The sequence below is a fragment of the Buteo buteo genome, chromosome 10 (assembly GCF_964188355.1).
Source record: "Buteo buteo chromosome 10, bButBut1.hap1.1, whole genome shotgun sequence".
Classification (NCBI taxonomy): domain Eukaryota; kingdom Metazoa; phylum Chordata; class Aves; order Accipitriformes; family Accipitridae; genus Buteo; species Buteo buteo.
This window is the reverse complement of record NC_134180.1, coordinates 18,388,959-18,414,124: the sequence shown is the minus strand read 5'-3', so window position 1 is coordinate 18,414,124 and position 25,166 is coordinate 18,388,959. Positions and strand designations below refer to the sequence as shown.

At 38.4% G+C, this 25,166-nt stretch overlaps 1 protein-coding gene across 1 annotated transcript in view; it reads left to right on the top strand.

Annotated features, from left to right (window-relative positions):
- The window catches only part of VAV3 (vav guanine nucleotide exchange factor 3), a 182,622-nt gene that overhangs the window by 34,826 nt on the left and 122,630 nt on the right, over positions 1-25,166 (top strand). The window lies entirely within an intron of this gene.

The following is a 25,166-nucleotide window of genomic DNA, read 5'->3' as shown; positions in this document are numbered from 1 at the left end:
CCTTTGAAAATTTATTTATTTATTTATTTTTTACCATTAGTTTTAAAATCTGTTTTTTTTTCCTAACCTGCTGTATAGCTCAGATACAGCTATGGTGGGTTAATATGACTGTTCTAATTTACACAGCCTGAAGTATATTCTGTAAGCCTCTGATTAGTTATTCTATATATAAAGGCTTTTTCCAGTCTATTGTTCACAACCTCCTACATATCTGTTTGATCTGTCATTGCCAGCATATGTTCAGTTCAACTTCAGTTTCTGCTTTTGAGTCATAGGGTATCATTACCCTAATTTCACAGGAAAAGGTCTGAAAATTACCTAAAGTAGCACCAAAAATAGTTATTTATTCAAATCTAGTATATTTCAAGCATTATTACTTTTTTTAATAAGATTATAATTTTACTACTTCATTTTTATGCAGTGCTCTTTTTATAAGTAGACATAGAGGTAAAGATGATGTAAGAGTGCAAGCATGAATCAGGGCTGCAATATGACTGTTTGAAATGGTTCAGTGATTGCTGTTAACTAAAATATCTAATTATTTTTCTGAATCTTTTGTCTGGTTTTAAGTCCTTTGAGTATAAATTACATAAAACTGGTAATTCCACTTGTTTAGTTATGCTGAACATCTTTTGTCCTCATAAATCATATTTAAGACAAAGCTTTTACTGTGTTTGTTGCCACAGTATAGCACAAATAGACTAACTATTCCTGGTATTGGTATTTCAGCTTTAGCGATGGCGATAGTGCTTACAAGCAATGGTTTCTCTAGTCTTGACCTCTTTAGTGGCCTTTGTCACCTTTCTTGGAAAGCTACCTGATAAAAATGCAGTGACAAATTTTAAAGACACTGGCATGTGGGATTCTTTAATGAGGCTAACTATGTGCATGATAACAGGTGCTTGTGCAGAGGTGAAGATGCTAAATTGAACAAGCCTGTGCGATCCTTGCAATAGCTGCGTTGGGCATGTTTTTAGGTGTATAATGGCTCTGCTGTTCAGCTGTTTCCATTGCGTGCTCGTGTGGAAGCTTGCCACAAACAGGTGGAGGTTGCAATATGCTGTATTTAGATAGGCTGATCTATGTATTTTACTAGCCTCTGCAGATGAACATGTAGTCAGCTTCCTAAAGCAGTTGGTGAGCTTGAGGCCATTAAGAAAGTGGAGGGGAAATTTCCAACTGTATTAAAATGTATAGCTAGCCCTATGCTGAGTTATTTCTGTGGTTTTAAGTGTATTGTTTGTACAGTTAGCTGAGAATATCTGTAAAGTGGCATGGGATTTCAATTGCATATCTGATATGCAATTACTTATTACTTTGGAAATACTGATTGCTCGTAGCAGCAGTGAGAATAAGAAAGCTTATATTTTTCAAGTTGTTCTTTGCTTCTCAACTTTCCCCTTCATTGTTTTTTTCCTATGAATAACAACTCAAATATAGTCCTAAATCTCTAGCCTTCTTGAATTGAAGTTGTATATATGGAAAAGGCAAAAAAAAAGTGCTGCGGATTTTTCCTGCTACTGCAACCAAGTCATTCTGCAGTTTCTAAAAGAATTCTTTGAACTGCTGTCCCTAAATGTGTACAAAATATGAATGATCTTAAAATGATTACAGGCACAAACAGAAAGAATAAAATGGTTTAGAAACACTGTTTTCCAAACTGTTGACCAAATAGGTGACGTGTGTGCAATATCTACAGCCTCTAACACATTTGAACGTACTGGGAGCTGTCTTGAGATCTTAGAAGCTGGCAAGTACTTATTAGTGGTGAGGTGTAAATAAGTTGTAGCTGAGGTGACTCGATAAGCCTTATATATCACGTACTTCTAAATGCTTCAATTGAATTTATAAAGAAGTGATTATTGAATTTGTCATCTTATGATGGAATATTCTGCTTAATATGACAGATTTAAATGACTATTTAAGCATGCTAGTGGAGGGAACAGGAGAAATGTGTCAATTGTAAATGAACAGTGTGCTTTCAAGGAAATAAAATTGAAGGGAAGAATCAGATGAGAGGCCTGGTGATGGAAACTGTAATTTTTTTTTAAATACTCTGATCTTTTTCAACTCTTTAAAGACAATGGCAGCAAAACCCTGTGCATGGTAGAAGTAGCAGCTGTACACTGCCTATATAGTCATAAGACTTTTAACAGCCTTGTGAAATACTGGTTACAAAATGTTTGATGTAAGGGTGAAACTTGCATTTAATAGCTAAGGGTAAATGAGCTGTTTCCAGATGCTTTGCCATAATGTATGAAAATTTGACTTGAACTTTGTGCTCCACTTTGCAGAGACTCTTTGATCTCAGTCATTAGAGAAAAAGAAGGGTCTATGTGGTGTGGATGGGAATCAGAGGTGAAGCTGAAGTAGCAACACCTAAGTAGAGAATAGGTGAAGAAACAGGGAAGCAGGTAACCCCATGAGTATGTTTTTAATGTGTACATTCTGTATGAATATTGATATCAGCTGTTAACAAGATGAGGGATTTCTTCTATTTCAAGTATAATAGCACAGATTTTCTTATTTTTAGACTGTGCTTGAAAAAAGAGGGGCTATATTACACAGAAATAGGAAGGTTCTTAAATCATGCTTTCTAAAACTACCTAAAACTTGTTTTTCCTTGAGTTCTACAGTATTCACCCATTTCCACTCACCTTTCTATCAGTAGATTTCATTGTTGCTGCATTAAATTCCTGACGGAGCATGAAATGCCCTCCCACGCACATGGGGTGCCAGACAGTGTTTTCATACGAATTCCATGCTGGAGAGTCATTTCTCACTACCGCAGGGTTGTCAGGTTCTTCCTTTCTACCTGTGTGCCAGAGTCAACAAATAATGTTGATACTTGTTCTTTCAGCTCTGTGAGCCCTCCACACTCCTGAACAGCAGCCTTTGCTGTTTGGTATGCCACAACAAATTGTTGCTATCTGTATTCTCTGAAGGAAGTTTGCAAGTAATGTGTTGCAGAAATGGGAATCTGAGGATTAGTTCCAGTGCCCATTGATGTCAATAGATGCTCCCTGGCCTCAAGAGAGCTGTGTCTGAGGTCCTGTGGGGGAAAACGGTGTCCAGATATTGTCAGAAACAAAACTTTGTGTACTCTGCTTTTAAATATTCTAAGCAATGTATAACTGAGCGCAGAGTGACTTTCATGATATAACATGAACATAGCCACAGACCCCCCCCTACAATACTCAATCATGATTTTTAAAAAAGCAAACAAGGGGATCAAATACCAACTGCTACCAATCAAACAAGTACCTAATTGTTTAAAAGCATATAATATAATGTCTAGTGTAGCTAACTCTCCAGTGACGCTTAAAAGGCTAGTTTATGTAAAAGCAAGCAACTGCTGGGAAAATACTGAGTGCATATACTAAGGTCATGTAGTTTGTGTTAATTTTAGTCAGTCTCTTAGTGCAAAGGAAATCGGGGCTATGATGCAGCAGAAAGTCACGCTGAAGTTGAGGATCCTGGTGTGTTGGTATTCCCTCAGGTTTAACAGATTCCAGGAAGATCATGCACATGTGCATGAGATACACCAAAATCAACACAACAAAGAGAAACAGTTATTATAAAAAGTTATATACCTTTCCAGAAAGAGAGAGGAGGAAGAATTGTTTAGGAAATTTTCAGTAAAACCGAAGCAGTTGAGATGAACCTCAGTTGTTTCACGTTTTATTTGGTGAATTTAATGAGTGAGGTAATAGAGCAAAGTATGAGCACTATCACTAATAAAGTCATATTAAAACTGCAGAATACTGGGGAATGTGTGAAGACATTATGGCATATTTTTGTAAAGATATTAAAATGGATAAAGAGAAATGAGCTGGTAAAAACAAGACTATCGTTAAAACCAGAGCTCTGTATCTTCATTCTCTGAGCTCTTTTAGTGGTAGAATTAAAAAAAAAACAAACCACAACGTAGTGGTTTGCTCAAGAAACTAGCTGTACAATTGCTTTTAGGAGTAGCATTTTAATGTTTTCAAGTGTTTCAGAGAGATGGACTGGTTTGGGATAAATGACACGTGAACTCCTTCAAGGTGTACTTGTGAATGTGGGAGAATGAAGAAAGAGAAGATAAAGACAGGTTTCAGCTTCCTCCTCTGTGGAAATGCTTTGGACAAAATGAGCAAGAAACACTAGCCTGTTGCAAAACTGCTGAAATGCTTGGCATGTATGGAAGACCTTATTTGTTAGGTATTATTTCTATTTGTATAGAGTTACATAAAGGTCAAGCACTCAGTAGCCTCCCTAAAAGTGTCCCTTGAATCACAACAAAAAATGACTTCCAGTCCCAAAGAACATAAATCATAGTTTTGGGCAAAGTGATGAAGTGGGTGAAGAAGCAGGATGAATAATGGTATAGCTCATCAGCCACCTTTTTGAAAAGTCCTGAAGAATATATGGAAATAGATTGCTGTGGTGGGCCATTACAAACACTAGATAAATTCAGTGTACTTATCTGTAATAATTTGCTGCAGTGGTCATCACCAAAGAGTCTGTACAAAGTGCGAGGCATATAACTTCAATAAATTTAAAACCATTAGCTTGAGCTTATAGCTTCTCTGTGATCTTATATATATTTAGGCCTAAATATTTCAGGATTATGGTCTTGAATGTTTTGTGACAGAATACTAGTGGACTATCACTTCACTGGTCTTTGCGAATGAATCTTCATGAATTTCCTAAAGATTTGTCATAACTTTTCAAGTTATAATGTTTGCTTCCAGTTGATGAAAATGGTAATGATAATCTTTGTTTTTGACCACATCATAAAGTGTTGATCATACTACAAATATTTGATCATTAATGAAAAATTCTCATTCAGGGAGTGCCTGGGATGTTTTGGAAGTATCAGAAGAGCTTGAGTCCTTATATAATGTAGGCTTCTGTTCAGTTTTTCAGCAAATGTGACCAGGTTTGGAAAGTAAAGGTTAATGAGAAACTGGTAATATGAGAGAATAAAACCAAGTTTCTGAGCATGTTTCTCTGTTATTAAGATGATCTTGTCCAAATGTGAGGTGTATCTGATTGATGTATCCCAGAGACACGGAACTCGTAGCATTGAATTCTGGTAGTGTCCATTTCTCTTTGAGGTGGAAGAATTTTTGGAGGAAGAGGACAGTTGAGCTTGAGTAGGTTTAACAGGGCTTAAGACTTATGTCTTCTCACACATTTGTTTATAGAAATGTTTTTAAACCTTATTTTTAAACAGGGAATTAATTCCCTGCAGCACTTGCAATACAGGCATTTTGGTAACCAGAAGTTAATGGTGAAACTGACAACTAAACCCCAAACTTCCTGAATTTATAAATATTGGTCAAAGTAACACAAATATAAACTATAAATAAAACCAGAAGGCAATAAGTGAGTGACTTGTAGCTGAAGTCCATATGAACTTTGAAGAGTTTTGTATGTATCTTTTTTCTGTGAAGGTGAAATTGTTCACCCTTTAAGAAGGGTAGGAAACATGTTTTTTTGTTTGTTTTTTTTCTCCCTCTTTTGCAAAGCCTGGAGGCTTCCAAGGAGGAAAAGCATGACAGTTTTCTGTTAGTACAGTGGATAGATGGAAGGGATGGGGGGGTGGGGTGGGGGTGGGGAACAAGGGAAGTTGAAATACAGTTTGTATAAGCTGCTCCACGCTCTCTCATCCCTGCCATATAGTTAATTTCTAAGAGAATCTCTCTCCCACTTTGACCAAGATTCTCCTGCTCGCTGCCTGGGTTCTCTGCTTGTTCTTCTCTCTGTCTGCTTTGGGATTTTGAGATTCAGATGACATAGGCATAAAATTATCATGTCTCTAGAAACAAATAGTATATGGCTATTGCAGCTACCTGGACCTGTTGGTCATTCTGATATTTCCAGTTACCACACGAAATGGGCTTGACATCAGCCTAAAAAGCCTGTTGCAAATTGTGTTTGAATTTCACAACTCGTTAAAACGCAAGATTGTTTTTTCCACTGAAGTTAAAAAGGCTTGGTCCTTGATTTTTAGACCTATGCACTTCTATTTTTGTCATCAATGGTGCAAATTAAATATTTAAGTCAGAGATTGAAATAGGGCTCTGTTGTACGTTTAAAGGATTTTTACTCACTTAATGATCCTCTGCCTCTTTTGAGTTGGAGGACAGTTGCTTCTGTTGATACTTTTCATGTCTGCTTGTAGGTATTTGATTCTGAGTAAAAAATATCACCACTGTGTAATGAAGGAGAAAAACCCCCCACCCCCGCCCCCCAGTTTTGTTCCTGTTAATTCCATTTTATATTTTGGGAGTGATGAAGGAAAGAAAGAGAACTTGATGTCACTGCACGGTCTGAGCTCTGGGGAAGACCACCCATTGCACATCAGCCTTTTATTTCCCTAGCCAGGAATTGGGTAAAAGCAATGTAGTAATTTATTCTAGTTGCCTAGCTAATTTCCCACAGCCTAGGTAGGGAAGGCTTGATCCGATCCATAGAGCTATGAGCTTTAAGGCTTAGAGCAAAGTTACATTAACATCTGTGGCAACAATTAGTGTTTTACCATTAACATTTATTGCTACCCAAACTACCTGGATGTTTTCCTATTTTAATTAATTTTACCTCATGGCAGTCTCAGACTGGACTTCGCATTGAGTTCAGGGCTTGTTTTATGAGAGTATTTTTTTAAGGTGCTCTCCATTTCAGATCTAAATCTGTGATCTTCATTTATATACTAGTTTTCCGTAACAGTACATACTGACATGGTTGACTGCACATACTTTTTTAGACCATTAGAAAAGACTTGTGCAAGTCACGTTCAGGCTTTGCTTTGACTCTTCTTTGTTTAAAATTTATATTAATATTTCTAGGGAGAGAATTTAATGAGTGGTTTGGGCTACACTTTCTGTCTGTTTGTTAAGTCACATTCAAATCTAATGTTTCATTAAGCCATGTGGACTCAAGAATAGTCTTTTTCCAGGGTTGGGTGGGTTGTTTTGAACACTTGGCTACTCTCCTATCTGAAGAAGTAAGCCACTATAACTATTAAATGATGGTAAGAGATGGAGGTAACTGAGCAGCTTTGGTTATTGTATTTAAATATAAGCAGGTCAAGGACAGACTGTGTGCTTCTCTGCTGTATTGACATAGTACAATATCTCCAGATTTTTAGGTAATAGGGGACAGCAGGCTGTACAAGGTGCTTTAGCGTTGATGCACTTCGGAATCATAGAATCGTAGAATAGTTTGGGTTGGAAGGGACCTTTGAAGGTCATCTAGTCCAACCCCCCTGCAATGAGCAGGGACATCTTCAGCTAGATCAGGTTGCTCAGAACCCCCTCCAACCTGACCTTGAACACTTCCAGGGATGGGCCGTCTACCACCTCTCTGGGCAACCTGTTCCCATGTTTCACCACCCTCATTGTAAAAAATTTCTTCCTTATATTTAGTCTAAATCTAACTTCTTTTAGTTTAAAACTATTACCCCTTGTGCTATCGCAGCAGGCCCTGCTAAAAAGTTTGTCCCCATCTTTCTTATAGGCCCCCTTTAAGTACTGAAAGGCTGCAATAACGTCTTCCTGGAGCCTGCTCTTCTCCAGGCTGAACAACCCCAACTCTCTCAGTCTTTCTTCATAGCAGAGGTGCTCCATGACTCTGATCATTTTTGTGGCCCTCCTCTGGACCTGCTCCAACAGGTCCATGTCTTTCCTGTACTTGAGGACTCCAGAGCTGGAGGCAGTACTCCAGGTGGTCTCACCAGAGTGGAGTAGAGGGGCAGAATCACCTCCCTCAACCTGCTGGCTATGCTTCTTTTGATGCAGCCCAGGATATGGTGAGCCTTCTGGGCTGTGATTCCACATGCCTGCTCATGTCCAGCTTTTTATCCACCAGTACCACCAAGTCGTCCTCCACAGGGCTGCTCTCAATCCCTTCATCCCCCAGTCTGTATTGATATTGGGGATTGCCCCAACCCAGGTGCAGGACCTTGCACTTGGCCTTGTTGCACCTCATGAGGTTCACATGGGCCCACTTCTCAAGCTTGTCCAGGTCCTTCTGGATGGCATCCTGTCCCTCAGTGTCTCAAATTAATTAGCATGCAAAAAGTGGTCTCCTATTCTTGTTGAAAAATGCATATGCCACCACCTTCCTCTGGATTTAAGGAATGTATCTTCATGATTTATTTGTTGATGCTGTGTTTGCTGTAAAAGTATTTATTCAGCTCTTTAATATGTGGCTTATCACTTCTTATGTTTGTTGGACCTTTATGCTCCTTCCTGGTTTTACTTGTCTCTACCTCTTTTTCTTCTGCTGTGTATTTTCTAGTTTTGGATCTATCTGAATCAACCCATTTGACATATTTCAGTTCTACTTGTCTACTTGAGATTTTAATAAAGGCTATAGAAGAGAATATGAGAAGATCTTTGATTAAAAAAAATTTTTTTTCTTTAAATAAGTGGTATGAGGTTATGTTCAAGATACAGTAGGTTGATTATTCAAAAGTAATCCTAAACTGGGCACCCTGTTTAAAATGGGAGATGATTTTGTGTAGGATCTACGTGAGAAAGCATTCAGTTTCTTAATGGTATATCCTTGAAAAGTTTTGATTACAACAAACCTAGCTTAATTACTATGATACTGGTAAACCGTTCTTACTAAAGTTCAGTGTCATTCCTCTGCGTGGCCTTTTGTCTGAGCAAGAGACTGACACGAGCAACACTATGAATTACCTAGAACACATTTTTTTTCCCCCACTATTACCTGCTTTGCTTATTGTTTCCTGCAGCTCACTTTGAATCATAGGTGACTGCATCTTGATAAAAATCAAAGATTAGGAGGCAGAGAAGCAGAAACAAACAAGCAAAAAGGATATTAAGAGGTGAGCAACTTGAAGTAGTTATCAGTCCCTATGTTTCTTGCCAAATGTCTTTTTGCTGTATGCATTAATGATTACAGGCAATTCAATTAACTTGATACACATTATCTATGCATAGTCTTAAAATAATAAATTTGGTGACTTTCTTTGCTCCATTCCAATATAAAAAAGTTAGAGAAAGTATAATTGCTAAGTTTGTTTTTTTCCTCCTATTTTTTCCTTGGAATGATTTGAAACAGCTAAACTTCTCTTTTACTGAAAGATGTCTCCTAGCCTATATATATGTGTATATATATAATGAGTTTAAAACATTGCTAAACCTCTACCAGAGAGGTTTGGGCCACTCTTGAACTCTACCCGAGAAGCACAAATTGCAAGCTAAGGAGGTGGTAGCTCAAACCATCTCTTATGCAGTGTTGGGATTTCCTGTGAAGAGTTAGTCAAGCATATGTAAGCATTCTCCAAGACTAGCTGCTAATGACATTATGGGGCCAAACCCAGGAGTTGTTAGTATGCTGGTGGAAAGCCAGACTGTGATTTTTACGCTCAGTCTGTAGAGTTCCCCTCTTCGTGCAGGCAAGGGGGAGACCACCTGCCAGCTGTTTATGGTTGGTAGTTCTCCTGCGTAAAGCAGAAGTGTACTTGAGTGAAAAGTCCCAAATAATAACGTATTTTCAAAGACAGTAGTTGCTGCTTGTTTCTTTGTAAGTATTAAAATTTCAGGGCTTGTTTAGCATGAAGAATGCTTTGGTAGTTAGATTGGTTGTAATTTCATTCACTGCTTTTTCTGTCCAATTTCAATAGAAAGTGAAACCTGCAGTGAATGGTTTGCAGCAGGAAATAACATTTTGAGTATTTCATAAAACGGAAATAGGTATGAGTTAATGAGAAATGTTTACAAAATGTTAGAGAGCTTTTACTTAACATGTTGGTGACAGGGCTAGAGAGGTGTTTGCTAATAAAGAATTTTGTTCTGCAGTTTTTCATTCCAACACAGTAGTTGTCTTATGAATAAATGTCAGATGCACAGCTACTGCATGCCTTTGAAAAGGATTGATACTTGAAATAGTTTGGTAATGGAAAAATAAGTTGGAAGAGTGTACTCCAACATAGTTATCTATAAATCTGAAAAAGCTTATATGGTTTGTAGGTGATTGAAATCACAAAGACAACCTTGCTGGGAAAATTAATGCATCTTTCTCTGCAAACACTAAGTATATTTAGGGAGATGGCTTTTTCTTTTGGTCAAAATATGTTACAGCAGAAATGCTGGATCTTAGGTTTTGGATCTTAAATGTTTTAACTCTGAAGCATGAGATGAGATTTATTTGGAAAAGTTCTATAAAACAGATTGTTTGCATTTCTTGGCTTTCTTCGTGAGATTTCAAAGGTGAAACATTGGTGGTTGAAAACTGAGGATTTAATTTCCAAAATAACCATTCAATAATTAAATCATTCAGTGTAAAATTTTATAATGAATGTATTAGCTGATAAACTTTAGAACCTGTTTAAAAACAGTTGTAAATAATTACAGTTGCTAAATAAAAAGTAATATTACAGAAGAAGTTAAAAGTACAGTCAAATAAAATGAGTAACAAAAATGAAATTAAATGACACACTTCAGCTGCTGCTAACCTCTACAAGTAAATCAGTTCTTAGATTTCACCCAATTACAGTTTAAAACTGTAATATACCAGCATAGGTCTCAAGACCTGCCTGTAAAGAGCCTTTGATACAAAGTAGTAACATAGGCACACTGCACAATGCAGTGTGATGCTGAAGTAGCTGACAAAAGTATATTATTTGAGTTTTTGGAAGGTGGTCTTCTGAGCATATTTTTATGCAAATTTTAACCTTAATAAAATAAAATCCCCAAATTAAAGAGTTGTGTATAGGTCTGAATATATCTTCAACTGAAACCCATTTTGGTCTGTGAACATGTAAGGGACACTTGGCAGAATTACTTAAGAAAACCAGTTGAGGACTAGTTCTCATGAATATATTTCATTCCCCCCAAATCAACTTTAAGATGCTCAAAGGTTTAAAGTGTTTCTAAAGTAAAGCTGATCTGAGCAAAAATACACCAGTGACATTGTACAAGCACATGATGTGTTTCCTGCAGTGGCTAGTTGATACTAGCTGAGTAATTCAGTGCACTATATAGTCCAGTTTTTACCAAAATATATAAGTGACTTGAGGCAGGATTTACTGCCTGTGGCCTTGCAGGAGAGTAGTGCAAAATATTGAATGTAGGTCACTGGTGGGGTGGGGAGTTTTCTACAATTTCCCATTCAGCCTTCACTGGGGTAAGCTGTTGTCCAAAACTCACAGTGCAATTTAAAGTGTCAAGCAGAGATGCTGTTGATTTCACAGTGACTCAATAGTATATTATGTAGCTTTTTCTTCCACCAGTGCTAGGTAAAAAGAGAATAATCTTCCTGTGTGGTACGAGGCATAGCAGTAGGTGTATGCCCTCTGACTGATGTACCTGAATATACCTTGGGAGTTGCTTCTGGGCTTGGGGAGGTGACTAGGAGGTGACATCACCCAGCACATCACAGAAGAGGTGTGAAGTAAAAGATGGCATTAGGAAAGGAAACAATGCCAGGCTTGTGGCAGCCACTGTTCAGACAGTTGGCTCTACTTGTTGTGTAAATATTATCGCTGTTGAAGTCCTGATAAGAGATTGTAGTTTGTGTGTGGTGTAATGATCCCATACAATGTATTCTTGCCTTCAGAAGCTGTCTCTTCAAAAGCAGTGGAACAGGGACTGAGACCGAATTTCTTAATTTTTTTTTCTTTTTTTTTCCTTACCTGCAAGTTTGCCTTTAAATGCTTTCCTCATTTGGATAGCTAATGAATAGGAAACTTCATAGCTGTTTGGAACAAATGGCCAGCCAGGAATAGCTGTGTATGTTTCTCTTGAGATCACTTTCTTTTGCATTTAAGGTATTTACTTGACTGTTGCGATTTCTTATGATTTCATCTTATCTCTTGGTCACCACCAGTTTATTTGAAAAGTACAATATATATACATCTGTTGAGATTTAAATACTTGTGTATATGGTAGCTCCTCTTACAGCTTATTCTGGTATACTAAATATTGTTGAGTGTCATAGTTCTGGGTTTATTTTGAGACTGAGTTTTAATGTGTTTTGATTTGGGGAGGGGGAGGACCTCCCTTAGAGTTTTTCAGCTAGCTAAAAAGAAAGGTTAGACAGTACCCTATGTAGTGGTTGGACACAGTCAGTCTGTCATCTGTGGGAAATGATCTGGGTGCTACAAACAAGCTTCATTATGAGTCTTGAAGTAGTAGCTCAGTGAAGTTAATGAAAGTTCTTAAACCACCTGATTAGAAATGTCGTCATACCATTTTCAAAGTGGTGAGGTGTATGTTTTTGTATGTGCTGATCTGGAGGTGGGATGTAGACGGGATATAAGACGTTTTTTCTCAGTTGCATATTTTGTGGCAAAAAATGTTTATTTAAAGCATGATTGTACCTTAATGAGAAAACAAACAGTTTTTTCCTGGCCAAATTAGTACAAGGTTGCTTTAAATTAGGATAAGTATTTTTTACTTATATTAATATTGTTATTAACACACTTTAGCATGTGGTTTGTGATTGAAAAAGTGGATTCTAGACCATGCATCTGATTTCAAATAAATAAAAATCCCAATATTGTCTCACTTTCTACAGACATTTTCCTTATAAAATGAAACAAAATGGAAGATGAATTCATTTTTTTCAGAACATAGGAAAGAAAGTAATTTTCCTCTATCTAGCAAGCATTAGATAATATTATCCAAAACTTGGTGAAAGAGCTCAAACACTAGGAACTTAAGCATAATATGCACTTTCATTTTGAACTTTTATAGAGTAATTCATATTTACATTTTGTTTTTTGATGCACATTTACCACCCACAGGTGGGTGGTATAAATTTGGAATCTGTAGGAGCTGCAACCAGTCTGCTTTTAAATCTTGCCTTGGTGCAGCAGCACTAAGGAAGCTGATGCTGGATGTGGAGTTAAATGGGAGTGCATGAGAACATTTCTTTTCAAATTGTAGAGTTTTTAGATAGCTCCTTACATCGGTTTCCCTCGTGGAAGCAAGTAGTCCACCTGTGCGTTCAACAGTCTCCTAAACACTAGGAAAAGGTGCTACTGACAAACTTCACGTTAACAAAGCAATAATCATACCAGGAAGCAGCGCCTACCTCCCTCATGGTACGAGTTCAGAAGTATGGGACATGTACGGGATACAATGTTTCCATGCTTTTCTGTTCATAGCTTTGCTGGGATTTCTTAAAATTAGTTGTTTTTGAAGTAATATAGACAATATTTTATCGGTCTGGATGAAAGTGAAAAGGAAGAGATAAGGGATGAGATAGAGAAAGGTGGTGAAGTGGGAAGAGCAGAGACAGCAGACTGCTCTGACCGCTTGCCACAGGCTCTGGGCTGCAGGGCTGCTGGTTTCCTTCCTCCATGCTTGGCTTTTGGTGCTGGCCTATGTTCTCCCTTGCTCTAGCCTTACACCTAAAGGACATAAGCTGTATAACCCTTTCTACTTAATTATGCTCTCATCACATAATGTTTAAACTCATTTTCCCTGGTTAATTACTGTTTGCTCTTCATCACTGCCTTGTCTCCTTTGCTGCCGTCATCCTTTGCCTCTCTCATCACTTCACCTTATGTACGTCCCCCTCCTTGCAGTGCTTCTTGGGCCTTTTCTATTGCTGCATTTGAGATCTGTTTCTGCAGTTTTGTCTCTTGGTTTTTACCAGGAGACTAGTCCTGTTACTCCTGTGCTTATTTAAATACGACTTCAAATTTTTCTGCCGACCAGATTAAGTACTCGCTACTTGCAAGAGAAGTACTAGAGGTCTATTGGAAATCCTGCAATTCAGCTTCTTTTCCTCTTATGCATTTCTTAGAACTTGAATATGAGGGTCTCTTTCTTCATTTTGGTCATGTAAAGAAGAAATTTTCAAGTGTGGTTTTGTTTGCTTCCTCTTGCATCTGATTCAGACCATATTTTTATATGTTGAATAGCATAGTGAGACCAGTCTTAAGTGTTGGCTGGCACCAGCAAACCTCTGGAAAGAAAAAAGAATTCTTAGCACTGATGTTCTGGTAAAGTTTTATTTCCTCTGTCTAAACTGAAAAAAACCCCCAAACTCTTGAAATGAAGCTGCAAAGAAGGAACTTACAATTTTGACACAAACAAATTGTTCAATAAAATTTATTTTAAAATTTTAAAATTTGCAAGCCATAAAATATGTTTTCATTTATTTGGAATGACTCAAAAGGATGTTTTACATCTGAGCTGTAGATTTTTATTAGAACCATGTTTCTCTCTCTTAATTTTTTAAAAAAGTTGACATTAAAAAATAGTCAGTTTGCTATGCAGTTAGAGGGTTGTTGAGGAGAGATCATTCATGTACTGGTGTCTATAACAAATATTGATCAATGCATGCACATATGAACTGTGATGTTTCAAGAGGTCAGAAATTTGGACTTATACCAGGTTTACTTTTCCTGAGTTTCTTAGAGTTCATTTATCAAATTCTAAGATGCAGTAACTGATTCATCATTTAAAGCTGAATTAGAGAACATTGAATCTAACATTAGCTTTCTATTTCTAATCAAATCAGTACTCACAAATATGACTGTGAAAACTACTACTGGTGTTTGAATACAGAAAACGAGGCTCGTGTCATAGAAAATAAGGTAATAAAAAGTACCTGAGTGATGACACTTTTTAGAAGCCTGGATTATGAACTCTGGAAGCTGATAAAGATCTTTCCAGAGAAAATGCTATGTAGAAATAGCAAGAGAGTCTCCTGCCAGTGCACAGCTCTGGGCTGAACAGAGAGCGCAGTGCAAGGCATGGAAGTGTAGTGAGCTCTATGGTATGTTTGTGCTTTTATGATGCATTTCTGCTTGTGTGTGTGTGTTCGCAGAAGCAGAGACTCCATATAGTGCTGGCCGTCTGAGTTGTCCGAGGCATGTAAAGGAAAAAAGGGGGGGGGGGGGGGAATCAGAGACATTACTTTTGTGAGTACAAAACTGTGACATCAAGTCAGGCTGCGAGGCTGTTGCAGTGCCTCGAATTACTTACATTCTCCCTTTGCATGGAGAAGGCTACAGCTTGACTGTTGAGACCCTCGAGTTATGATGGAAAGACCCTGGCTTTTTTTCACTCATGCTGCTGGTGTGTGTTCTGCTGTGGCAGCTCCTGCTAGCAAGGGTTGCTGTTCTCTGTGCCACTCTTACTGCTGTTTTGTCCACTAGCAAGTGTCTGGAAGGCAGGAGGCATACAGGAGGAGATCTTATAAAGCTTATGTGTGTTACTGTTCAGGGCTAGTATGATTTCAAATCTCTGCCTAGTTCAGGGGAGACAAATAGAGTGCTTAAGATAATGGTATTTGCTTGTTCGTGTAGAAGCTAATTTGGATGCTGATGCATTGGTTTGTTTAATTTGGGCACCTGTGCCTAATAACATAGACACAATTTGATGCTAAAAGACAGCTCTTCACCTCCTACCGGTGAAGTAGATGAGTATGTGGAAGTAAGTCAACTGGGGATGTAGTCTGGATGTTCCTGGTTATAGCTAAGAGAAAAGATGTGCTTTATTTAGGAGAGTGAATAAGTTAGTGAACATAAGCTTTTTTTTCTCCTTAGACGTATTTTTCTGGGAGGCACAAGAGATGCTTTATTGCATTACTCTGTTGAGAAAGAAAACCCAAAATGTTAAGTTATTTTCCAAGTGGTTTCCCAGAAATGGGAGGCGAAGATGAATGTGGGTGCTGGTTCAGAGGCAGCTGTTTTTTACAAGCATTTGAGAGAAAGTATTGCTTTTGCCAAGTAAAAATAACATCAGCTTGTGTAGAAGTTGAGCTGCATTCTATGCTAAGTCATCCCATTATTTTAAAAACTTTTTCAGTCCCCTAATATAGTGTAAAATGTACTCATTAATAGATAGTAGCTAGTAGATGAAGCTACTCGGCTAAACTTACTAATGTTAGATATTGTTCTGCTATTTGTGTGCACGTTGAAAACAATTTGCTCAGACACAGTGAAACTGGTCATTCATGTAGGTATGCTATCAAAGTAACTTGGGTTTCCTTGCACATTTGCAAGTGCAGAGCTCTGGGTATGCAGGGGAATTCAGCTATAAATTTGTTTCATAATGTTAGGTAAAAGGTTAAAAGCAAGGTCAGCATTCTCAAAAAAGTATTGTGTCTTGGTAGTATTGTATCAAAGCTGCTCAGCTGGTGGAGAAGAATCCTCTGACAGCGTGCCTCAGACTTTATGATGGCTTTAAATTGATCCATGTTAGCTGACTTGGCAGGCTAAATTCTTAAGGGAAAAATCCCCTTGCTGTGAAGCTTCTTACAGCCCAAGGAGCCCTGAGCTAGCAAGGCAGTGAATCCTGTCAGAGGCCCTTTTTCCTTGCTTGCTCTGTTGGATGTTAGTAAGCTGTAGCAGGCTTCTGAAGATGGGGGTCATGTGGTGCATGTTCCCAGTGTCATAAACTGGGAAACGTAAGTAGATCAGTAATCAAAAATCCACTGAAAAATTAAACTTGTACTGTAGTAGCCTGGCCTGTTTTACATATGTAACACTAAATTTTGACTGAGAACTAGACCTTCATCTTAATATAAAATAAATAGTTATCATTTGTTGTAATGTAGGTCTTAAAAGCTTTTCTCCATAGTCTAAAGTACAAGTGATACCAAAAAGTATTGTGTAAGAGTGGTTTTAATGGTGGTGTTATTCTTGAACAGCAGTAATTAAAACTTTTCAGAAGTTACATCTAACTTCAGAACAAATGCTGTACCTTGTACTGACCTGATCCACATACCTCAAAATCTAAGTTGTGTGTGTGTGCATGCTGTAGGTATGTCAGCTACAGCAACAAACTAACGGTGTTAACATAGCTAACAAAGAAGATGCATATGTTGATATTTTTGTTCCTTTTTGTGGAAAACATGCAGCATCATTTTTGGAAACAAATTACCATTGAGGGAACCGTGACTTACTTTGTTCTCATTTTGTATTTCATTTGCTTTTCAGGTTTGGTTTCATTTTTCTTATCTTGTTTCCTAGTTTTTGAGATGACATTTTTGTCATCTCAAACCCCTTCAGAAGCTGACAACATTAGTTTCCTAGAATGAGATTTCTCCTCTTCCTCCATTGCCTCACCCTCTCTCCTTCAACTTCCTTTCTCACATCCTTCTCCTGTTGACATCTCTCATCTTTCCCAAAATTTCTCTTTCTCAAAACCCTCCAACTTCACTGCTGCCTGGAGATTACATTTCACACATCTGCTTTAGTTAAGCATTGCTTTATTTCACTGTTTTTTGATGCTGTCTCATCCCTGCAGCTACTTTTTTTGGTACAAGTGCAGCAAGGGAATTTCTGTGATGTTGGAAATATCTGTGAACAGTAAAATTAGTGCTTGCCAAGTAAAAATGGGGATATATTGAGGGACACAATTTTAAGAAACGTTACCGTTAGCGTGGGATAAAACTACACGCACTAATGCTTAACACCTTCTCTGAAATTTTGGCTTTGAGGCTGTTTCAGTCATTTTGTTTAGCATTCATCAACTTGCGTACATTTTAACTCATCTCTGTTTTAGATTTGAGGTTTGATCTAAAAAATGGAGAAGGCAGAGGTGTAACTCTGGTTAGGTTGCTGCTGGACATGGACTACAACTTCAAAACATTTGCTCCCACCCTGTGCTTATAGTGAAACTTGTGAATTTCGTTGCTGACCTGAAAAAAGTTTTAGATATTTGAAATTCTTTTTTTTTCCCCAGGGCAGTTGACCCATGAAAACATAACTGTCTTTACCAGAAACACTGCCTTTCAATGAGACCACAATACCTGGCAAAGTACTAGGAGTATATTGGTATCATGTAAGGTTTATCTTTCATATTGTATGTTAGATAAAACCAGAGCGCTTATACAAGGTTGGTTGGTTGCAATGTATTAAAACCAGAACGCTTATACAAGGTTGGTTGATTGCAATATATTTTTTCCCAGTTTTATCACCCCAAAATGACTTTGTGTGTTGACTGCAAAAGATGTGGGAGCCTGTTGTTTGTAAAGCATGGCCTTTTCTTGTAGCTTATTCTTGTCTAGGACAGAAAATAGTTTCCAGCATTACTCATGGCATGTTACCTAGCTGCATGTGCTTGCCTACGCTTGATCCTTGTTTTCGTTCACTGTTAGGCCTCTGCTGAGATGGACTGTAGTGGGACTAAATTACAGTCTGGATATTGTGTTTGGTTTGGACATGCTGTGTTGGACTGAAATGCCTAACTCCATTTGTGTGAAGAGTTTCATTGAACTCTTATGTGCTACTGGTGTTTTTATCATTAATAATGAGGACTGAAGTCAGCCTTAGATGAAGCTTTATATCCTGTTACCAATCTGGCATGTGTTAGGTCCTGTGCCCTTTCACAAATACTTTTAAACACAGTTCCACACAAAATATTTGGAAATGCCTATAAAACCCTATAGAGTAAATGTGAGGTATAGTCTTATGTACTCTAAGAAGCAGTATTAACAGAAGTTACTGCATCTCCTTTGCTCTGCTCCCTTTGTCATGCCAGCGTACCCGTTGGTGTGGTTGAACTGGGAAATAAGCAGAGGAGCTCATCTGTCCTTTAAAATAACATTTTAAGAAATGAGTTCCTCCCTCTTTGTGTATCAATTCTCTGATGTAATTTATGACATGACCATGCTAACAGTTGGGTTAGCACAGCTAAGACAGTAGCAAGCTGAAGCGCAAGGCAGAAACAAGTGGATGAAGAGCACAAGGCAGAGGACAGAAATTTCTGAAGTCAATAGTGCTGGTGAAATCCCAAGAGACATCTTAATATTAAATTTAACTAAATGGCTAGTGATAGGTATCTGTGGTTTGCTCTTATTTATCACAGTATCTACATCTAAAATACATGGTATGATCCCTATCATATACTTGAACTCTAAATCTTCTTTTAAATCTCTAGACCGGTGAAAACTGAAGAACGAGTCCCTATCCGAAGAATGTTTCATATGAGTCACTTAACATTGTTAGATATATTATAAAGAAATTTGATTTCTTTCTGCAGTTTATATCTGGTGCTGCAGTTCTTTGATTAGTATCAGACACATTGGCTGCTGTGCATCTTCAGATATTGATACAACAGAATAAAGCATTCTTCAAAACAGTACTTATAGCTTTTTTCTTTTTTTTTCAGTAAGAGAAATAAGAGTGCCTGAAACCCCACAGTTGTATTAGAGCATCCATGAATACGCTCCTCCCTACCCCCACCCCCCCCCCCCCAATGGCAGGAAGAGTTAAAGCAAATATTGTTTTCCTTAACTAGAGATGGCATCATGTCATAGAGTGTAGAGTGCTTAAGAAGTACCTCTATTTTATATTTGGTGGGCAGGAAGGACTTGGGATGGGATGGACTGGGTATGTAGAGTTGTTACGAGATCTGGTTCTGACTCTGTTTTTTAATAATATGGGCATAACACCTAATATGATGTTATGCCTGGTACAGAGGTTAGGAGTTTTTTATCTTCTGCAATTATTCTTGTGTTCAAATACTTTTGTACATTGTTTTACAATGTTAATAGGTGGCTGGCTTTGCAAGAAGTATTGACCTAAATAGATATGTGTGTGTTAGATAAACATGAAAATTCAAAAAAGAAGTAATTTTAAGTGAACTACCTTTAAGTGTCTTGTTTGTCTGTCTTGTCTGTCTTCAAACTGATCTTTTAGATGGTAAGCTCTCTGAGGTCTGGTTGTTTTAATTTTGTCATAGGCGGCATAAGGACAACATCAATGTCAGTGCAAAGGAGGATATGATGTCAGACACTGACTAGCACAGAAGTTGTATTTTGTAGTTTATCACTGTTAAGTACTAATATATAACAAACATAAAAAAAAAAAAAAGAAAATAGAGAGGAATCCCGCTTTCCCTTGGTTGTGCAGTTCTGCAGTGGCATTTTGGAAGTGCAGTACTCTTTCTGAGGGGAAAGATATATACATAGATAATACAACCTGCAAGCTGCTGCATGTTGAAGGGAACAAAGCAAGAGAATAATTAAGCAGTAGCAAATAAAATTAGCAAGTGAGTTTCATTCATTTTGTAATTTTCAGTATCAGGATCCAGCTCAAGGAGAATTAGTTACAAACATAATGAGAACATAAATCTCACTTGGTATTTTCTTTCACTATAGTAAGTGTAGTTATATTTTTTTATGTAACTGAACAGATGATTAGGGAGAACACCAAACCACTGCTCTTATCAGGCTTCTATAATAGAAGTTGATAGTATTGCCATTCCCATTGCAGCATGTCTTCTCAAGTATAATTTTTTTATCCTCTATCAAAGATGATGATTTTTAAAACAAGAGTGGAAGACAGTTAAAGTGAGTTACGCTACGCTGTGTATCTTTTTGTAGCGTTGAAGGCAAGTGCGATGCTTTTCCAATGGACTGATACAATCCCTTGTCTCTTCTGGTACAGAAGAGAGATCTCTAGAACCTAAGGCTTGAAAGATAGCCCGGGGGTTTTGTAAGCCACTGTGAGCGAGTTGGAGGGTAATTGCATCAAAGAGAACAGCTCACTTCCCTTTGCACTGCTTACTGTAGCAGGGGAAATTTTTTCTTCTTGCAGAGAATAAGGGGACATACGGTGTGTGTTTACCCCTAATACATATCCTTGTCTGATTGTGTACTGGAGTAAATTCAGCTCATGGTTCAAGTGTGAATTGGTACCATTCAGCAAAGCCATGCTCCAGCTGAACTTACGAAGTCAATGGTTAAAGTAAATTCAGAGAAGGGAGAAGTGTGGCAGTGACTGGTTCACTCAAGACAGGAAGAGAAAGATCTTCCTTTCCTTTTAGCAGAGGAGAGGAAGGAAAGCTCCATCGCGCAGTCTTCTCTGAAAATGGATGCTTACATTTAGGAAAAAATTAAGATTATATTAAAACGTGCTGCTTAAAATGCAGGAAAAAGCTGGTTTTTCCTTGATTGTTTAGTGTTCTGACCCATATAAAACATGGTAAAAAATTGTGGTATCATCAATAAGTGTTTACAAAGCATTGAAAGTGAGCACTTGATCAAAGCTGAAATCTGTTTGAAGATGCTGTTTGTAAGTACAGGTTATCCTCATAAAGTTTACTATGAAGGGAACTGGAATGATTTAATAGCAGCTAGCTTTTGCAGTACTGTCCTAGCCATATGCTTTTTCTATTCCTTTGCCCTCCATGCAAAACCTGGAATGGAGAAAATGCACCAGAAAGGACAAAATCCTATTTCATTCTTCATCTTTTTACAAGGATACTATGCTTGAAGGCAGTCTGCGTTCATGCTATTAGTGGCAGCGTTCAAGTGCTCTTTTTATATCACAGCAGTGCTTGAAGTAAGGCTGTCATTCTTTAAGCAACATCTTAAAAAAACCAATCAACCAACCAACCCAAAAAAACCCAACAAAAGCTATACCCAAACCTAAATGCCCTGAAGGCCTGGTGAGGTCTGGAAGGTATTCACAGAACCAAAACCACAAGCTGCAGGCAGGAAGCGGCTGCTAAAACTCCCTCCCCCTCCCCGTGCTTGCTTTGGTGAGTCTCTCAGCCTTTTGGACGAAATGAACCGAGAGACTAATGGGACTGTGCTGCTTGTGCAATTTGGACTTTTTCAGTTCCTTTTAAGAGCAGAACTGTCTAGGGAACCTTTCATGGACTTGCAACTGTAACCTCCTCACTGGCCTAAAGTTTGAAAAAATGGGATTTTAAGCACAACTTTTGTTTAATGTGTATATATCTGTGTCCATCTGGATATCGATTATTAAAGACTTGATCGTTATAGTCCTAATAATACGGCATTGAGTTTTATGAATTCCTGGTGAGCATTCAGTTTTGTCCCCTGCCCTGTAATGTTTAGGAGTCGTGTGTGCAGTCCTGTGTAGTTACGTCTGCCAGTCCCACTGTTGCAGTTGAGGAGTTTGCATGATCAGAGATACCATTCCCTATAAAAGGGCTAAACTGTTAAAAATGTTCAGTGTGCGAAAGGGGTGGAGGAGGGGTTTGGTTAGTGAGGGGTCCAACCTGCCCTTTGCTATTGTTGGAAACTACATTTATGCTTTTATTTGAAGTACTGCCCTAGAGAAAAAAGCTATAGATAGTTTACATCTGTAATGTAAACATATGACATCAAGTGTTGCTTGGTATAATTTAGACATGTGAAAAGAAAACAACAACAGAACTCTTCAGTTTTAGATATTTCTAACTTAATGTCAAATGCTTTATTTTTACTAAAAGGGAAAAATATGCCCACCCTTAACCTGTCCTCTTGGACATCAGGTCATTTGTCCTCTTACATCTTCCAGAGTGTTTTTTTAAAATTATGTTCTTCTGTCGCTCTGGCTCTGCTTGCCTTCCTGGTGCCAAAGTGCCCTCCTCCCTGCCTCACCTCTCCTTTTTGCAAGGCTTCGGAGAAAACGTTGCGCCTTTTATAGTTGTTGATTCCCCAGGGCTTTTGAAGTCCCAGCAGTTTGCATCTCTGTAGTTAGCTTATCTACAAACAGAAAGAGGCAATACCCAGGAGGTTTTTTGTCTTGGCTATTTTTTGGCTGCTTTTTTTCTTTTTTTTTTAGTCTGGAGAAAGACTTCCTGCCCCTTTTTTCGTGAAGACACTGTGGAGACGCTGGAGAAAATGGACAGAAGATTGAGACTTCCCTCGGGCAATGCACGTACGATACGAGGTTTGCATGCCCGGAGCCAGCCAGGCTTCCCCTCGCAGCACAGCATCACCTCTGCGGTCTGCGCTCACAGCTGCGAGCTGGGGCTCGGCGTTCAGAGGAAACGCACACGACTGCCAAAACCAGCTTTTACAGCAGTCGCGTCACCCTTGCTGCCTCTGCATAAAAGCATTTGGCACCTGGTTACAAACTGTTTTTCACAGTTGCTGGCAGGCTCCTGTCAGTCACAATAACCCTGGCTCGGGGTTGTGAATTTCTCTGCCACGGTTCCCTGGGACAGTTGGGCTATTTTCCTTACTGCTACTATGCCAGCACCAAGCCTTGGTGGGAAAGAAGGATGGAGTAGTCCTCGGGTGTATTTCCTGAGGATGTAGATCAGTGGAAATGGAAGAATAGACGTGGACAACGAGAGATGCCAGAATCGGCATAGCCGAAGGCGATGTCAGGGAGGAAACAGGCAGCATCCCGCAGCTGGTGATTACCCCTGTGGAAAGTAGATCTATGACTTGCGTTTGGATTGCAGCTATCAGTGCTCTACACCTAAAGCTTGGATTTCATTATTTGAATAAGATGAAAATCAGTATTCAGCTATATGTGAAGCTTTCTGTAAAACCAGGCTATTACATTTCTACCTGCTGGAGGTCTGCAGACTGTTGTGTTCCTAAGGAAATGTTGGTGTGGGTGCCAATTTAGGCTGTAAATTGTCTTTCACGTGTCTGTGTCACCTCGACACTTCAGTGTATGCCATAGCAGTATTTGGTAGAGGCGTATTTGCATAGCTGATATTTGAAATTTGCTGTTTGTTTCTAAGTGCCTGTTAGAGGTGCCACTACATGAAACGAAGGGTTTGCTTTTAGGCCATCTCTCCCCCCCCCCCCCCCCCCCCCCCCTTTTTTCCCCTTTCTTCCGTTTCTCTTTAATGAGTTTTCATTCATTCTGCCTTTTTTTGGAAAAACCCTCATTCTTTTTCCTTCCCTAGAGGCTTGTGGTTTGATTAAAACTAACCTGAACCAACACAGAGTAACAACACGATACCAGAACAAGGCAGAAGGAGAGAAAATGTTCAGTTTGACTTTTGAACACCTTTTACTTGGAGTAATATGCTTATTAGATCAGCAGCTATGCAATCACCAGGGAGTTGTCTGGCAACATGTTCTTTTTCACATCTGTCAGCCAAGTTAAATGCAGATATAAACGTAACAGTTCCTAGAGGTCTTTTGGTTCAAAAGTTAATGATGGATTACTGTCAAATATTAAGATATGTTTTTTCCCCTCCCTCTCGTCTGTGCCAAATGAAGTATCGATCCAGGGTTGTCCGGGGCCTGGTAAACTGCAGAGTAGCAAATAATAAACCTTCTGTCTTAATAGAAGTCATTTGAGAATATATTTATGTATAGCAATTTCATCTTATCTCTGACAGAGATGCAAAATGGTGACTTCTCTTTTCTCCCCCTCTCTCCCGATCTGATGTATGAGTGAAAACAGCTTAATGAAAACTCACTCAGCATGTCTGCATGAGTAGCAGTTTTGGCTTTGAAGTATGCTGGATATGAGGCACTTGGAAGTGGCTTTGTAAGAGCCTGCCTTACCCTAGTGATGCAGAGTGTATATGTCTTTGTTTTCTTTAGGAACAATGGCTTTCTATTTGCATTAGGTTTTTTTGTTTTTCATAATGTGCTCTGAGCTCTGGGCAGTGTATGTATATATCCAGATAATTAATATGTGCACATATGTATCTCAACACTCCCTACCTTTCAGTACTCTTAATCTGAGTGTCTAAAAGATTCTAGGGTGAATTTCTCCTACTAAATTAAACCCTTTGATATTTGCCATATCAAAACCGATATGCTCTTCTTTCAATCAAAGTTTTCAGGTTATGAAGTGAGAAAAACCCACAGAAAATATAATGTAGCCTTGATAAGTAGCCTAAAGTATGTGCAACCATTTTATGTTCATGGTTGTCTAGCTGATAAATTTTACTTGGAAACCAGTTGGAAGCTCATGTAAAATGGAGTGTAGTATTTCTCTTGTATAACATACCCTGTATTAAATGAGCAAATGCCTTCTTTGCTATTGGAAATTTGAGTGTCCTCAAGACGGGCTTTTGAAGGAGTTGATTCTTGAAACGACAATGGTTAATTATACTGATATTGCATGCAAAAGTGAAGGACGCTAAGATTTTGTCAAGCATGGACAGAAAAACTTCCTCTTTTCTGAATGACAAAATGCAGGTATGCTTGCTTCTCTGAGAAAGCAAATGGCAGCTCTGTAGTTTCTTTTGAGATGGTGGTAACTAAACCAGTCTTATGCAGCCATCAGGCTCTCTTCATGCATAGACCTTAGCGTGAGAGTAGTTACAACTACATGTAAAGCAGGTATTATTTTTACGTACTATTTACAGTGCTCTACTTTTATATAACTGAAAAGCAGCTAACCAAACAGAACTATTTCAGTGTCAGTTGGTAAGGGGGCATGTTAGATGTGTAATTAGAGATCTAAAGTTTTCTTGAATATAAGAGTGCTCGAGATCACTCTTCCAACCCGGAGACTGGGATGG